The following is a 16,089-nucleotide window of genomic DNA, read 5'->3' as shown; positions in this document are numbered from 1 at the left end:
CTTCGCACAGGAGCCTAGAGGGCACAGCAGGAATTGGAAGGCAGCTGTGCCTTCCTCCAAAGGCAGCACAGCTCGGGGAGGGGACACGGGCAGCGGCACGTTTCCCCCCAAAGTGGAGGCATTTTCGGGTATTAAAAGGACAGGTGAGTCATTAGGACAGATGAGAAGAGCAGGCGGTCTCTGAGGGCATCTGTTCTAGAGGCCAGCTCCGACCACGGATGCAGGCCCTGTCCCAGGCTCACCCCGCGCCCTACACTGTCCCACACAGGACTGACGCGGGCTCTGTGTGGAGGGACCCAAGTGCCTTCCGCAGGATGCAGGTCTATGACTGGTGGTCTGAGCCTTGTGCGCTCTCCCTGCCCAAAGGGGGAGCCAACTGTCCCCTGTGGGCAAATGTTCCAGAGCCGACACCCCAGGGACCTGAACAGGTGCACGGGAGGGGTCTCAGGGAGGAGCCTGGGCCTAGTCCGGAATGAACGCGGCGGGCACGAGGCCCCTGGGCTTGAGCATGAGGCGGACAGCGGGCCTTGTGCGTTACAGGTGGGATGAGAAGTGGGGACACATAAAGGGGTCTGAGCCTCATCGGGTGGGGGGGGAGAAGGTGGGAGGGGCACCCAGACTCCACGCGTGCTCTGGCCCTCCTTCCTTCCTGAGGACCCTCGCGCCCCAGTGGCAAACCCTGCACGCCCCCAAACAGACGGAAGCCGGCACCGGCCGGAGCCCAGAGTTTCAGGACTCGAGGACCCGCCAGCCGGCCCCCTCCAGAGCCTGGGGCCACACCACAGCTGCTGCAGCCAGAAGAAAGACCCAAGTGTGCAGAATGAGAGCAGCAGGACACGAAGTCCATAACAGCAGGGCTGGAGACACCACCTCCTCCAGGAAGCCCTCCCAGAGAGCCTGCCACTGCAGGCTGTCTGAAGTGCCTTCCTGTGAGGCCAGCCCCAGCCTTCTCTCTGAGCATCATCAGTTCTCTCGGCTCCTCTGCTCTCCCACCAAATGGCTGTCCCTTCGGTAGCAGGGGCTGTCCTGGCCACCTCTTCTCCCAGTACCCGGTGCGGAGCCGGACCCAGGCAAGGGGCCCAGAGCACGGCTGGTGAACGAATTAAGCGGACAGAGGAAGGAAGACTGGGCTTGCTTGGCATGAGGCCCTGAGTGGTAGCATCAGTCTTCCCATTGCGGAGTCCGGCCCCCGGCCCCTCTGCTTTCCAGGCCCAAGGGGCTCATCCCCAGTGGGCACCGAAGCCACGGGACCTGGCATCTGTCGCACTGTTCTGTCCATTGGTGCGGGTCCCCTCCACCTGCCCCTCCTGCGCGCCAAGCACCTTTCAGATGCGACACCGGCTCCCCTCCTCAGGGACCTCCCAGGCCACTCACCGGCTGCTTCCTGAGCCTTCCGTGGTGCTGCCCTTTCTCCGGAGCCCCTTCTTTACCCGCCCCCCCCCCGCCCGCCATATACCCTGTGGAAGGGCTGGCATGCAGCCTGGCATGGGGAGACCCGCTTTTCCTCTCTGCACCTGGGTTCCTACTTTTGCAGGCAAAGCTGGCGACCCGTGCTCCCGCATCAGAGCAAGCTTGCCCTGCAAACCAGAAGCCCCGTGGAAATGTGAGGGATGCCAGTCACTGCCGTCCTTCCGGCTCCCTGCTCGGGCTGAGCTCAGACCCAGCCACCCGTCCCCCGCACGGCAGAGCAGGGAGTGAGGTGGGAAAAAGCACACGGGCGCCTGGCAGCCAGCTGGAATCCCAGCTCTACCATTTACAGCAGCTCTCCGAGCCTCAGTTGCTTCACCTGAAAAATGAGCAGAATTGTGATTTCTCACTCAAAACGGAGGGCGGAGGCTGATCTGTGTTGATCCCAGGAAAGCGCTCAGCAAAGAGCCTGGCGCCCCGCAAATGGACACGGGTGGCGCCATAGAGCGACCCAAGGGGCCAAGGGCACCCGGAGGTCACCTCCTCCACCACCGTGACATGAGTCAAGACAGAAGGAGCCCTGGTGTCTGCCCATTGCTGACATGATGGATCCGGGGAGAGGAGGCCCGCACGTTCCTCCCCCCAGAGCATCCCCCAGCAGCGCCGAATTTTCCTGACCAAAAGTATAAAAAATGGGCTCCAGGGGCACCTGGGGGGCTCAGTCGGTGAAGCGTCCGATTTCGGCTCAGGTCATGATCTCGCGGTCTGTGAGTTCGAGCCCCGCGTCGGGCTCTGTGCTGACAGCTCGGAGCCTGGAGCCTGTTTCAGATTCTGTGAACCTCTCTCTCTGACCCTCCCCCATTCATGCTCTGTCTCTCTCTGTCTCAAAAATAAATAAACGTTAAAAAAAATTTAAAAAAAAATGGGCTCCACCCAGAGGGATCCGTAGACCTCGTTTGCCAGGAGGAGGCTGAGCTGATCTTCCTTTAGCAGAAGGCATTGTTCTTCCCTGTCCACCCACGGGCCAGTCCACACTGCGTGGCACTGGGGGCAATGAGTTGGGGGGGGTCCATCAGCCCAAGCTGCTCCAGTGGGTGTCCTGGGGACTGACCCCTGGTTTGGGACAGAATGATGGGCAGCTCCAGCCATTGGGACCTATGCATGGCCCACTTTGAGGATCTGTCACCTTCTTGCTGGCTGCAACCCCACGTAGAGAAGCCATCTCTGCGGCCAACAGCCCTGCAGGGTGACAAGCTCAGAGCCGGGAGGCACCCTGAGCACCGGCCCAGGTCCCGGGCCAGGCATGGTGACCGGTGCGTTTGTCACACATGGCGGGAGGAGGTGCGATTAGCTGCTGCCATTGGCGGTGGGCAGAGACAGGTAGTATGGCTTGCCCAGGTCACACGCGACCAGGAAGGGGCTGAAGAGAATTTGGACCAGGGTTTCCCCACCCTGTCTCCGGGGGTCTTCCCATTTCTGCGTGCAGCAAGAGGTCCCGCGGTCCACCTCCCCGCCACCGCCCCGTTTTGCGGACCAGGACACAGGAAATGCAACATCACAACACGTGCCCGCACACATACGGCGTGGTCTGATCCACGAGGCCCGAGAGGTCATCGAGAAATCCTCGCAGACGAGGAAACTGAGGCCGAGGAAGATGCAGGGCACGTTCGAATCTCCCAGCCAGTTTCAAACGCAGGTTTCAAACCCAGTCTGTCTGACTCTTCGTCTCTGGCCCGTAACCGCCGGCTTCGCTGAGACCCTAAGTGGAGCCTCGAGGGGGGACGTCCGTCACCCAGCCCCGAGGTCGCACAGCGCGTGGGCAGCATTGCCGAGACCGGACAGCAGGTGTCTGGGGGCGCGAGCTACCCCCACCGCTCCGGCCCACGGAAGGACACGCGGGGCAGTTCTGTGTTCCCTGCGCAGGAGACGCACAGCGGCCCTGCCACGCGGATGCCTGGTAAATTGCTGCCTGTGTGGCAGCGTGTGGACGGGTCTGCAAGGTTTGCGACACCAGCTCGCTCCACACGGCCCCTTCAGTTCCCTTTCTCACCAGGTAGGAAACCCACGTCCTGCCCCACACTGTGTCCCAGGAAGCTCAGACTTCTGGAACGGCGTCATAGTGGCCCTGCTCAGCACGGGGAGTGCGGGGGGAGGGGGGGAGGCTCCAAACGTGCCGTGTTTATCCCCTCCTTTCATCTGTCCCCTAACCCCCAAGAGGCAGGTTCCATGACCTGGATGAGGAGGCTGAGACTCAGAAGTAACTCACCCGCTTCCCCTAAGCCTGGGCGGGAGCCGGGCTCCGTGCCCTCCCAACCCCAGCTTGCGGGCGCGCACCGCCGGCCGATGGGCTCTGGGCCGGGATGGAGATTCTGCCCATTGGACAGGAGGGAAGGAGCAGGAGCCCGAGGACCAGGTCAGGGAGGGATCCTGAAGACACACGGGGGAGAATCAAGCGCTGGACGGAGGAGAGGGGCTCCAAACCACCGCGATCGCAGCTCTGTGCCTTCTCCCCGTAGGCTCCTCCGTACCCGCACAGTGAGCACGCTTCCAGAAGAAGCTTCCAGAACCCCTTACAGCACTTCTACTTCAGGCTGTAGAAGCAGGATCAGAGAGGCGAGTACTTTTGCCCAGGGTGACACAGCTCAGGAGTGGCCAAGGGAGATGCAAACCCAGATCTGGGCACTGCAGTTCGAGGGATGAGCATTATCAGGAGACAATTCTCCATCGGTCTCTCACGCGCCTTCCGAGCAAAGGCTTTGACGGCTTTTGTTTCCAACGGTCTTTTAAAGGCGTTTGCACAGCAAACCGCCCCGAAGAAAGACATAGCGGTCCCTCTGTTTCCTGACCACGGTGACGTCTCCCTCTGAGCAAAGGCTGGACAGCTTTGCCGGCAGCTCCCTTTAAATTTTTTTTTTTCAACGTTTATTTATTTTTGGGACAGAGAGAGACAGAGCATGAACGGGGGAGGGTCAGAGAGAGAGGGAGACACAGAATCGGAAACAGGCTCCAGGCTCCGAGCCATCAGCCCAGAGCCCGACGCGGGGCTCGAACTCACGGACCGCGAGATCGTGACCTGGCTGAAGTCGGACGCCCAACCGACTGTGCCACCCAGGTGCCCCAGCTCCCTTTAAAAGAGTGGGGTTTCGGGGCACCTGGGGGGGCTCAGTTGGTTGAGAGTCCAACCTCGGCTCAGGTCATGATCTCACGGCTCGTGAGAGAGGGGAGGGAGAGAGAGAGGGAGGGAGAGAGGGAGAGGGAGAGAGAGAGGGAGGGAGGGGGAGAGAGAGCCAGAGCGAGAGCAATGGAGGGGCAGAGAGAGAGGGAGACACAGAATCGGAAGCAGGTTCCAGGCTCTGAGCCGCCAGCATGGAGCCTGATGCGGGGCTCAAACCCACAGACCGCGAGGTGGTGACCTGAGCTGAAGTTGGCCGCTTACCCGACTGAGCCACCCAGGCGCCCCAGCATCTTTTAAATTATAGTAGGCAAACATGCGATTTCAGACACCTCACTGTTCTTGACATATCTGTGCTAAGGTTCAAAAAGATCAGGGGTACACATTCTGGAAGGCAGAAGTGGCTAAACAGCGCTCAGAAAAGAGATGTGTCTCCTCAGTAGGAGTCAAGGGTCCAGCATCACGGAAGGCGAGATTTGGCCCTCAGTGGCCACATTAATGGGTGTATCAGGGCTAGATTCAAGGAGGTGACGATTCGAACATAGTAATAGTTACTGGCATTCGTGCAATCTTGTGCAGGGTGCACTTTTTCATCCATCATCGCGTATCATTCTCCGGCCCACGCTGTGAGCTAGGTGTTACTGCTCCCATGTAACAGACAGAGACACTGAGGCTCCAAGAAGGTATCTTACTCTAAGTCACAGGTGGAAGGGCCACCATGGGACTCGGGCCTCCGGCTTCCCCAGCTCAATGCTCTCCCTGGCCCCGTGCAATCACAGCAGAGGCTACCATGTGCAAGCAGGAACAGACTTGTTTCCTGGGACCAAGGGGCAGAATTAAAGGGAAGGTCACTTTGGGCTCAAGAGAGGAAGCTGGCAGTGAGCAAGTCCCATTTGCTGACACTTACTAGGAGCCACGTCACCATAGTTAAGCCTCATAATCTCGAGGTGTGTCGTAACTCATCACAACCCCCGCCATCCTGTTGCAAAGTTGAGCGTGCCAGGGCTTGGAGAGAAGCAGTGAGGTCCCCGGCTGTACAGTGGCAGCCTGACAGCAGAAGTCACTGTCTCACAAGGTGGTAAGTTCCCCGTCGCCGAAGGCACACAGAGGGCCAGTCACCCTTTCTAAGGAATGCTGGGAAGGATTCTGGCATTACGTGAGATCTGCTTAGGGATCTGGCCAGGGGCCTAGAACAATGAAAACACAGGAGTCGGAACTCACCCTCAGGCTCCCTGACTTGGGGGCTCACTGCGTCCATCCCGTGGGTTTTTATTAAGCACCTACTGTGGGCCAGGCCCTGGGGCTCCAAAGAGGAACAAGGCACAGCTTGTCCCATCAGCCTCGGAGGGTCTCCTGGACAGAGAGGGGAGGCAGATATATGTGTAAAGAGGAATGAGTTGTAAGACGTTGATGTTGGGGGGGGGTTCAATTTCAGCTTGCCTGGAGTGCTCCCCATGGAGGCTCATGACTTTAGTGGAACTGTCGTCGTCGTCGTCTTCTTTTTTTTTGTTTTGTTTTTGTTTGGCACTTCTTCCCCAGATGGGCTACTGGGGAGCCATAGGGCGAGCCATGCTTCTGGCTAAGTGTGCTCCCACAACAGTGCTCCAGACCCGTGGGGGGCTTCTGGGTGGTGGGTGGCCAGTGGGAGACAGAAGGGACCAAGAGTAGTCAGGCAAACCAACTTCCCTGAGCCTTGGGATTTACTTCCTAGAGGGAAGGAGTTCTGACTCCTAATGGGGTCGCCAACCGCTGTCAGGCCCAGGCTGGGATTTCAGGGGGTCCCCGGGGACACAGCAGGGCTAAGGCACAGAAGAAAAGTGCACTTCGCCGGCAGCCCAGGGGAGTCAACTCCCCGGGGCCAGGGGTGTGATGGGTCCTGCTCGCCCTCTGCCGCCTCCCCGATGAAGCCACAGGAGTGGGCATTAATTCCTGGGCATCCCTCCTGGTGGCTGCTGAGACACGGGGGTGGGGGGAGGGGCAGCAGGGGCTGTGCGGTCTCCTGGCCCTGGGCCACCTTCCCTGGGAGGTGCCGAGGGGTCAGGACTGGGTGCCATCACTGACAACCAGCTGTGTATGTGTTCACCTCTACACTCATTACCTGTCCCCACGCAGAGAGCAGGGACTTTAGTACATATTCCCCTGTGTGCCCAGTGCCCAGAACCGTATCAGACCTATACTGGGTGCATATGAAATTTTTGAGAAATGAATGGCCAGAGGGAAGGTGCTAATTCCATCATCCCCCTTCCTTTTTAAAGAGCAAGAGTATTAGTGAAATACACAGTGAGGTGCCCTACACTCTGGAAGGGTACGGCAGTCGTCCCCGAGGGATCCAAAGATCCCTGGGGAACCCCAGGTGACTTGTGAGTAGGGTCCCCAACACCCAGGTTTGCCAGGAAGTCTCTGGGTCTCAGCACTTAAAGCCCCACGTCCCGAGAAACCCCTCGGTTCTGGGCCGACCCGGACAGCTGGTGTGGCCTTACCTCCGAGCCACCAGGTTGATACCGAGGCCCGGAAGTTGAGAGGGATCAGCCCTCTATTCAAACCCAAGTACCACCGGCTGCGGGCTGCAGAGGTCTCACCCTCTCCGGTGGTGGAACGACCACCCTCAGTTCCCACCGCTGGGACTGTTCACAGGTTGGCACGCAACGTTTCCCGGAAAGCCCGCGTCCTGGGCCGCATCGTGGCAATCACCCTGCAGGGGGCAGGGGAGGGTGCTGGGGCCTGGGGAGCTCAGGGACAAGGCGTGGGGTGCAGTGGCGGGACTGGGCGTGGCCACTAACAGGTGGCCCTGCCCTGGGGAAAGAGAGCTACGATCCGGACTCAAGCAGTCAGTGCCCGGCAAGCGGGTGGAAGACGAGGTTTTCTATCCAGCTTTTCTTGTGCTCTTCTTGATTCCTGGCTGTCTCGAGTCTGGCCTTGGGTCGGGGGGTAGCAGCGATCCGGGTATAAACGAGACAGGAGGGCTCGCCCTCAAGGAACGCCAGGATCTTCTGCTCTTCTGACGGACACAGAGGGGCTGCGGGGGTGCGGAGGAGGCGGGAGAGGAGGGGTGACCACTTCCGGAGCAAGCTCCCCCTGCTGCGGCCCCGTCCCGGGCTCTTTCAGCCTCGTGTGGGCCCCCCCCACCCCGCCCCCGGCCAGCCTCTGGCACCAGCCCGTCTGGGCTTTGGGACAACTCACTGCAGCCACAACGCCCTCTGCGCACACAGGCTCCGGGGAGGAAGACAGGCTAACGACAGGCTGGGCCGCGGAGCTCTGTGACCCTGAACCACACCTGCCAGGGCTCAGGGCTCCCTGCCCTCCACCTTGAGCGCTGCAGTCCGTCAGCTGCTATCCAGCTGGTACCTGGGCCCTGGCTCGGACCCAGCCCGCTCTCACCCCTTCCTACCTGGGTGACCCTGGGCCAGACCCACAGGCTCTCTGAGCCCCGCTATCCCCCTGTGTGAAGGGGCTGTGTGGCAGGGCGGTCGTGCAGCACAGGGCCTGGTGCTCAAGATGCATCCACGCCGTCCGCCCACCCCCCTTCCACCTGAGGGCAGGCTCCTGCCTCACCTGTCTGCGTGCCTGAGGGTGACGTTCGGGGCGCAACGTGCGTTGACACAATGTTGATCAGGGTGACCAAGGTGACAAAGCCTGGTAATAGCTTCGTTCGGGCTCCTCGCCCCCCCCCAACACAGCACGGGGGGGCCTCTCCGTGGCACGCTGCCCGCGTGGCCGACCCTGCCTGATAGATTTGGTTGTTGGGGGCACAGAGGGGGCCCCGGTGGAATCTCCACGGGGAGGAAGCAGGGCTGCAGGGACCCCAGAGAGGAGGCAGGGGGTACAGGCAAGTGCCACCCGGCTCGGCAGAGAGGCGAGGGCACAGGGGCCTGGGACACCAATTCGTCACCTCCCCTAGGCCCCTCCCCCCGCACTCCTGCCAAAGCTGCTGGAAGCCAAGTTTTACTGCATTGCTAACCGGCCCCCACAGCCCCGTGCTGAGAAGAATGAGGGGCCGTCATGGGGTCTGGAGAGGACACGCGGGGGCCCGGCTGTTGGCGGCCACCCCGGGGAGGCCTGAGGCTGCGGCCGTCTGGTGCCCACCCCCACTGCCCAATTGCATACCCCTGGGGAGCGAGACTCCCCACGGTGCAGGGGCCTGGGTGGAGGCCTGGGGGCACCCACCCGGCTTCGGGCTGCCGGCACACAGGCCTGACTCCCGCATCCCAACACTGGCCCTCTGGATGACTCCCGCATGCGGTCACAGGGCACCCAGAAGCAACTCGAGAGGCAATGGCGGTGTGGAAAGGGACTTGCTCTGTAGGTTCACGGCTTGGGTCTCTAACCCTGGCATCAGACTCGGCTGTGAGGTTCAGTGTGTACACTGCCCACCTTTTACGGCATCTAGAAGATTCCAAGACATGCCAGACCGAGCAAGGTGCTGCAGCCGGGGCCCGGGGGAGTTAGCAGTGGGCCCGATTCGGACTCAACTGTTACATCCCCTTTTCCACAGTGCGGGAAAGGAGGAAGGTGCAAACACAGCTGTTAAAAACACAGGCTTGAGGAAATTCTGCTTCCGGCCAAGATGGAGTAGAGGGGACTGGATCTCCGCTTCCAGATGAAGCCACAACGAAAACGTACAAAACATACGAAAATCGTTTTCAAGACGTGGGACATCAGGCTGGTGCAGAACGTGGCCCTCGAGAGTTAGGAAACAAACCAGGTGATCCCTGCAAGTGACTCAGTTTCCCGTCTGGGGAGAGGTGCCAGGCTGTGGAGCAGGGAGGAGGAACCCAGACAGCGGCCGGTGGGCGCCTTGATGGGAAGGGCAGGGTTGAGAGTCTGGGGAGACCAATGCAGCTACAGACAACAAGGCACAGCATGGAGGGGAGAGAGGTGTACGGAGAGAGGATCCTGGGGGTCTGCAGGAGGACCCCTTAGATATCAGCAGAGCACTGAAGCGTGCACATGTGCGAGGGACACTCTGGAGGCAGGAATCCCCCAGAAGCATGACAGGAAGTCGTTCCTAGCACCCGTACAGGCCAGAGACAGTCCCTGTTTCCACCAGCCCCTTTGAAAAACCTCCTAATTCCCAGGCCACTGGGTAGAATCCTCAAAACTGCCTGCCTCAGCAGCAGGAAAGACTTACTTTTAGACTAAAGATGGCCCCAGTCCGACCTGAGAAACCTTGAAAGCTCAAGACCCCAAAGGATCAAAATGTTTCCAGGTAACATAACTGTACCCCAGAATAAAGCTCAAGAATATTTGCAGGAACACGAGAGCACCGGGCGTCCCACAAGGTAAAACTCACAGTGTTTGGCATCCACTCAAAATTTATCAGGCATGCAAGGCAGCAGGACGCTATGACCCATAAGGGGGAGACAGCCAGCAATCAAACCCAGCCAAACGGAGGTGGATTTAGAACCAGCAGAGGAGGGCAGGGGAGCGGCTGTTGTCACTGTTCCACACACCCAAAAAGCAAGAGGAGGGGGGCGCCTGGGCGGCTCAGTCGGTTACGTGTCTGACTTTGATCTCACGGTTCGTGGGTTCTGTGCTGACAGCTCACAGCCTGGGGCCTGTTTCAGGTTCTGTGTCTCCCTCTCTCTCTGCCCCTCCCCTGCTGGCACTGTCTCTCTCTCAAAATAAATAAATAAACATTAAAAAAAAAATCCAGGGGCACCTGGGTGGCTCAGTCGGTTGGGCGTCTGGCTTCAGCTCAGGTCATGATCTCACGGTCCATGAGTTCGAGCCCTGCGTCGGGCTCTGTGCTGACAGCTCAGAGCCCGGAGCCTGTTTCAGGTTCTGTGTCTCCCTCTCTCTCTGCCCCTCCTCCATTCACGTTCTATCTCTCTCTCTCTCTCAAAAAGAAACATTAAAAAAAAATTAAAAAAGGCTAGAGGAGACACTGAACAGGTTAAGAGAATGGAAAATATAAAAAGAGACACAAATTAAGCTTCTAGGCCTAAAAACTACAATGTCTGACATCAAAAATACACTGCATGGGATTCACAGAGGTGAGATGTTCAAGAAACACACTGGTGAACTTGAGGACACATCAGTAGTAATCAGCCTACGTGAAACATACATAGAGAAAGAGACTCAAAACCGTGAATAAATACCAGGGGGCTGGGAGACACGTGCGGGCAGCAGGTATGTGTATGTGCGAATGGAGTCGCCGAAGGAAAGAAGAGGAGGGAACAGAAGAAATAGGTAAAGAAATCATGAAAAGCTCATGCAACTCAACAGCAAAAAACCCAAACAATCCAGGTAAAAAAAAAGGTGGGGGGAGGCAGAGGACCCAAAAGGCATTTTTCCAAAGAAGATATTCAAATGACCAAACAGGTGCATGAAAAGGTACTCGATATGACTAATCATCAGTGAAATGCAAATCAAAACCACAATGAAGGGCGCCTGGGTGGCTTAGTCAGTTAGGCATCTGACTTCGGCGCAGGTCACAATCTCGTGGTTCGTGGGTTCGAGCCCCACGTCAGGCTCTGTGCTGACAGCTCAGAGCCTGGAGCCTGCTTCGGATTCTGTGTCTCCCTCTCTCTCTGCCCCTCCCCCGTTTGCGCTCTCTGTCTCTCAAAAATAAACGTTAAAAACAAAAACAAAAACAAACCCACGATCAGGGGCGTCTAAGCGACCAAATCTTGATTTCATCTCAGGCGTGATCTCATGATTTGTGAGATCGAGCCCCACATCAGGCTCTGCGCTAACAGCTCAGAGCCTGGAGCCTGCTTGGGATTGTCTCTCCCCCTCTCTCTGCCGTTCCTCTACTCATATTCTTTCTCTCTCTCAAAATCAAAAAATTTAAAAAAGCACAATGAGATGTCACCTCACGCCTGTCAGAATGGCTATCATCAAGAAGAAAGAAGATGAGAAGTAACAAGAGTTGGCGTGGACCCGGAGAAAAGGGAACCCTCGTGCACTGCGGATGGTGTGAAAACTGGCACCACCACTGTGGGAAAAAGTACGGAGGTTCAAAAATTAAGTTACAAATGAAAAAACAGAACCGCCATATGATCCAGCAACCTCACTTCTGGGTATATAGCCCGAGAAAATGAACTCACTCCCCTGAAGAGATTATCCGCACCTCTATGTTCACTGCATCATTATTGCAACAGCCGGCACACGGAGACAACCTAAGTGTCCATCGATGGGTGAACGAAGATGTCACACACATACACACACCTGAATACTATTTAGTCACAATAAAGAATGAGATCTTGCCGTCGGCACCACCATTGGATGGACCTTGAGGGCTTCGCGTTGTATGAACTAAGTCAGAAAGAAAAACGGAATACCGTACGATCTCACTTATACGTGGAATCTAAAAAAAACCAAACTCATAGAAACAGAGACCAAATGGGTGGTTCCCAGAGGGGGTGGAGGAGTTTGGTGAAGATAATCAAAAGGTACAAATTTCCAGTTAGAAGATAAGTTCCGGGGACATAACGTACAGCATGGTGACTACAGGTGACAATACTGTACCATATATTTGACAGTGGCTAAGAGAGTAGATCTTAAAAGTTCGTATCACAACGAAAAAAGAATTGTAATTAGGTGAGGTAAGGATACGGTCATCGTTTTGCAATAGGCACACATACCAAGTCACTGTGTTGTAGACCTCAGACGTACACGATGTTATACATCAACTATATCTTGAAAAAGCTTGGGGGAGAAAAAGAAAGAACAGCAGAAGACTCTCCAAAGGTGAAGAAAGGTGTAAGCCCACAACTGTGAAAGATTCCAAACCCCAACCACAAGAAACATGGGAAAAAATGACACGGAGGCACGTTATAAGCAAAATGCTCAACATCAGTACGGAGAAAACTGTAAAACTTTTTTTTTGCCAAAGGAAAAAAGGCACATTATGTTCAGAGGAACGTGATCCGATGGCAGCAGATCTCTCAGTGGAAACCTTGCAAGCAGGGAGATGGTAGAACAATATCTTTCCTGAAAAACAAACTGCCAACCCGGAATTCTATGCCTAGTGAAATTAACTTTCAAAAATGAAAGCCAAAAAAAAAAAAAAAAAAAAAAAAAAGACATGTTCCCCACCCTCCCAAGCATATAAAAGCTGAAAGAATTCAGTGCCAGCCCTTCCGCACTACTAAAAATGTTAAAAGTCCTTTAGGCAAAAAGAAAATGATACCATATTTGTGATCTGCACAAAGGAATAAAAAGCACTAGGCATAATAACTATATAGGAAAATATATAAGGCTTTTTTCTTACTATTTAGTTCTCTTTAGAAGATCATCAATCTGGGGGTGCCTGGGTGGCTCAGTCAGTTAAGCATCTGACTCTTGATCTCAGCTCAGGTCATAATCTCACAGTTTGTGAGTTCAAGCCCCAAGGTGGGCTCTGTGTGGCCAGAGCAGAGCCTGCTTGGGATTCTCTCTTTCCCTCTCTCTCTGCGCCTCTCCCTCTCATGCTCTCTGTCTCTCTCTCTCAAAATAAACAAATAAACATTAAAAAAATAAAAGATAATTCTGTTTTCACAAAAACGATAATGTGGTATGATGTTTATAACATGCAGAAGTGAAATGTATGATAATAATATCACACCAGCTGAGAGGGGAGAATAGAAGTGTTTGGTTATAAGGTTATAAGGTTCTTACATGTGAAGTGGGCATAATATTACTTGTAGATAGGCTGTGCTACGTTAATGATATACACTGCAAATCCTAAAGCAACCACCCAAATAACAAAACAGTTAGAACTAATAAGCCAACAAAAGAGATCATATGGAATAATAAAATGTTCTCAATCCAAAAGAAGGCAGAAAAAGAGGTAAAAAGGAACAAAGAACATATGGACCAATAGGCAACTGTAAGAGAGTAGATTTAAATCCAACCATATAAGGAATCACACTAAACACGAACGGCTTAAAAACTCTAATCTGAAGGCAGAGGCTGTGAAATTGCATTTAAAAAACAAGCTGACATGGCAGAGATCTGGGTTTGAATCCCACCTGTGTGCCTAAGCCTCAGTTTCTTCATCTGTAAAATGGACCTTAAAATTGCCTATTCCAGGAGCTGTCATAAAGGATTTAGTGAGATTCTGTGTATTATAGGACACAGGGCCTGCCCAGCACCCTCTAAGCACTTGATAAATGGCAGCTATCATGGGAAGGTACAGGGACATCTTGAGGAGATAGAATGGGGAGAGAGTGAATACAGGCAGGCAGGACTCCATCACTTCAGAGTAGAAAGAGTCGGGGTTCAGACCCTCGAAGCAGGGTGAGCAGGGTTGAGCACATAACAGCTGCTCCTTAAGCACTCAAGTATTTAACTGGAGACTGCAATCCACCTCCAGATGCCCCAGTTCTCTTAGCTCTGTGACTTACAATTATTGCAAGTCAGATGGAATGTCTTGACTCTTAAAACGCTGTCTAGAAATCTGGTCTACAAAAAGTACTACAGATTTTTACTCTTCCTTCACTGCTCATCACACCTCTGCAAAAATGTAGCGCTGTGTTCTCTCTCGCCGAAGCAGATCTAATTAGAATAATAAAATATTTAAATGTTTTAAATGAGAACTTGAAGTACAACAAGCAGGCCCTTCGGTTAAAAACAGCTGAGATAATAGACAATTTGTATTTTAATCATAATTCTTGCTTTAAGGGAAAGAAGCAGCCAGTGGCTGGGGAAAACATTCTGTAAGCAGCAGATTGCCAGACTCCCTAGAATTTTATTTTCCTGGGAGGTGCTGTGTTCCCCTGGGGAGAGAACATTTCTGCAGGGTGTGTTGCAGACCGTTTGGAACGATCCCACAAGCCCGTGAGTGTAGCCACGACCATTTCAAGAGATAACAGCCTCTTCCACACGACCAGATTTTTTTGCGGATTTTTCCCCCTCCATGAAAAATGATTAAAATGCAAATTAACGGTGAGCCTCCCAAGGTCCAGGGGGCTGGGGGCTGGCAGCAGATAGGTCAGTATCTCAGCTCTGATTGGACCGCACAGGCTGTCTTCCAGAAAGACCCGTCCACTGTCAACATACTATTCCAGGTGTGACTATGTCTTCCCACCAGCAAGGCCAAGGTTCTAAGAGCCCAGCTGGGGGGAGAATTGTGTGTGTTTCATGGGCGGGAGGGGGGCCTCCACTCCTCAGACCTCCCCAGCAGGTGCTGATTACCCTCCCCACATCCACTCACTCCACCCTTCCATAACTCAAGAACTTAATGCCTCACCAGGTAGTACTTACTGGGCTTAACTACATGAGACTCTCAGGTCAAAAATGGTCATGTGGGCTCTTTCCATAATTTGGCTATTGATGATAGCATTGCTATAGACACTGGGGTGCATGTGCCTCTTCAAATCAGCGTTTCTGTATCCTCTGGATAAAAACCTAGTAGTGCCATTGCTGGGTCGTAGCGTAGTTCTATTTTTAATTTGGCAGGGGGAACCTCCATACATTTTCCAGAGAGGTTGCACCAGCCCAAATGTCCATCCACTGATGAACGGATAAAGATGTGATACACACACACACACACACACACACACACACACACACACACTGGAATATTATGGAGCCATCAAAAAGAATGAAATCTTGACATTTGCAACAACGTGGGTAGGACTACAGTGTATTATGCTAAGCAAAATAAGTCAGAGAAAGACAAATATGATTTCACTCATATGTGGAATTTAAGAAACAAAACAGATGAAACGAGGGAAAGGGAAGGGAAAATAAGATAAAAATGGGGGGGCAAATCTTAAGAAACTCTTAAATACAGAGAACAAACTGGGGGTTGCTAGAGGGTAGGTGGGGGGCATGGCTAAATGGGTGATGGGCATTAAGGAGGGCGCTTGTTGGGATGAGCACTGGGTGTTGCATGTAAGTGACGGATCACTAAATTCTACTCCTGAAACCAATACCACTTTCTATGTTAACTACCTTGAATTTAAATTTAAAACAATTTAAAAAAATTAAAAAAAATTTTTACATGTGGCACTGAAATATTATTCAGCCACAAAAGAAAGGAATTTTGCCATTTGTGACAATATGCATGGACCTTGAGGGCATTATGCTAAGCGAAATAATTTAGACAGAGAAAGATGAACACTTTTTGATCTCACTTATACGAGTAATCTAAAAACCAAAACCAAAACCCAAACCAAAACAACCAACCAACCAAACACACACCTTGAATTAGTGAATAGAGAGTTCACATTGGTGCTGCCATAGGTGGGGGCAGGGAGTGGGCCAGATGAGTGAAGGTGGCCAAAAAAGGCAAACTTCCAGTTATGAAATAAATAAGCCCTGGGGATGTAATATACACATCATGGTGAGTATAGTTAGCAATTCTACATTGTGTATTTGAAAGCTGCTGACAAAGTAAATCTTAAACATTCTCATCGCAAGAAAAAAATGTGACTATGTGTGGTTAAGGATGTAACCAAACTAACTATGGTAATCATTTCACAATAAATACATAAGTTGGATCATTATGGTGCCCCCTACAACTAATAAAATGTTGCATGTCAATGACAGCTCAGTAAAAGTGGTTTTAAATCAAGAAAAGA

General features: G+C 53.6%; 1 protein-coding gene across 1 annotated transcript in view; it reads right to left on the bottom strand.

Annotated features, from left to right (window-relative positions):
- CB3H14orf132 (chromosome B3 C14orf132 homolog) overlaps nt 1-16,089 on the bottom strand; it is a 69,963-nt gene that overhangs the window by 33,992 nt on the left and 19,882 nt on the right. The gene's annotated exons all lie outside the window — the stretch shown is intronic.

This window comes from Panthera tigris, chromosome B3, assembly GCF_018350195.1.
Source record: "Panthera tigris isolate Pti1 chromosome B3, P.tigris_Pti1_mat1.1, whole genome shotgun sequence".
Taxonomy (NCBI): domain Eukaryota; kingdom Metazoa; phylum Chordata; class Mammalia; order Carnivora; family Felidae; genus Panthera; species Panthera tigris.
This window is presented reverse-complemented; position numbering and strand designations above follow the sequence as displayed.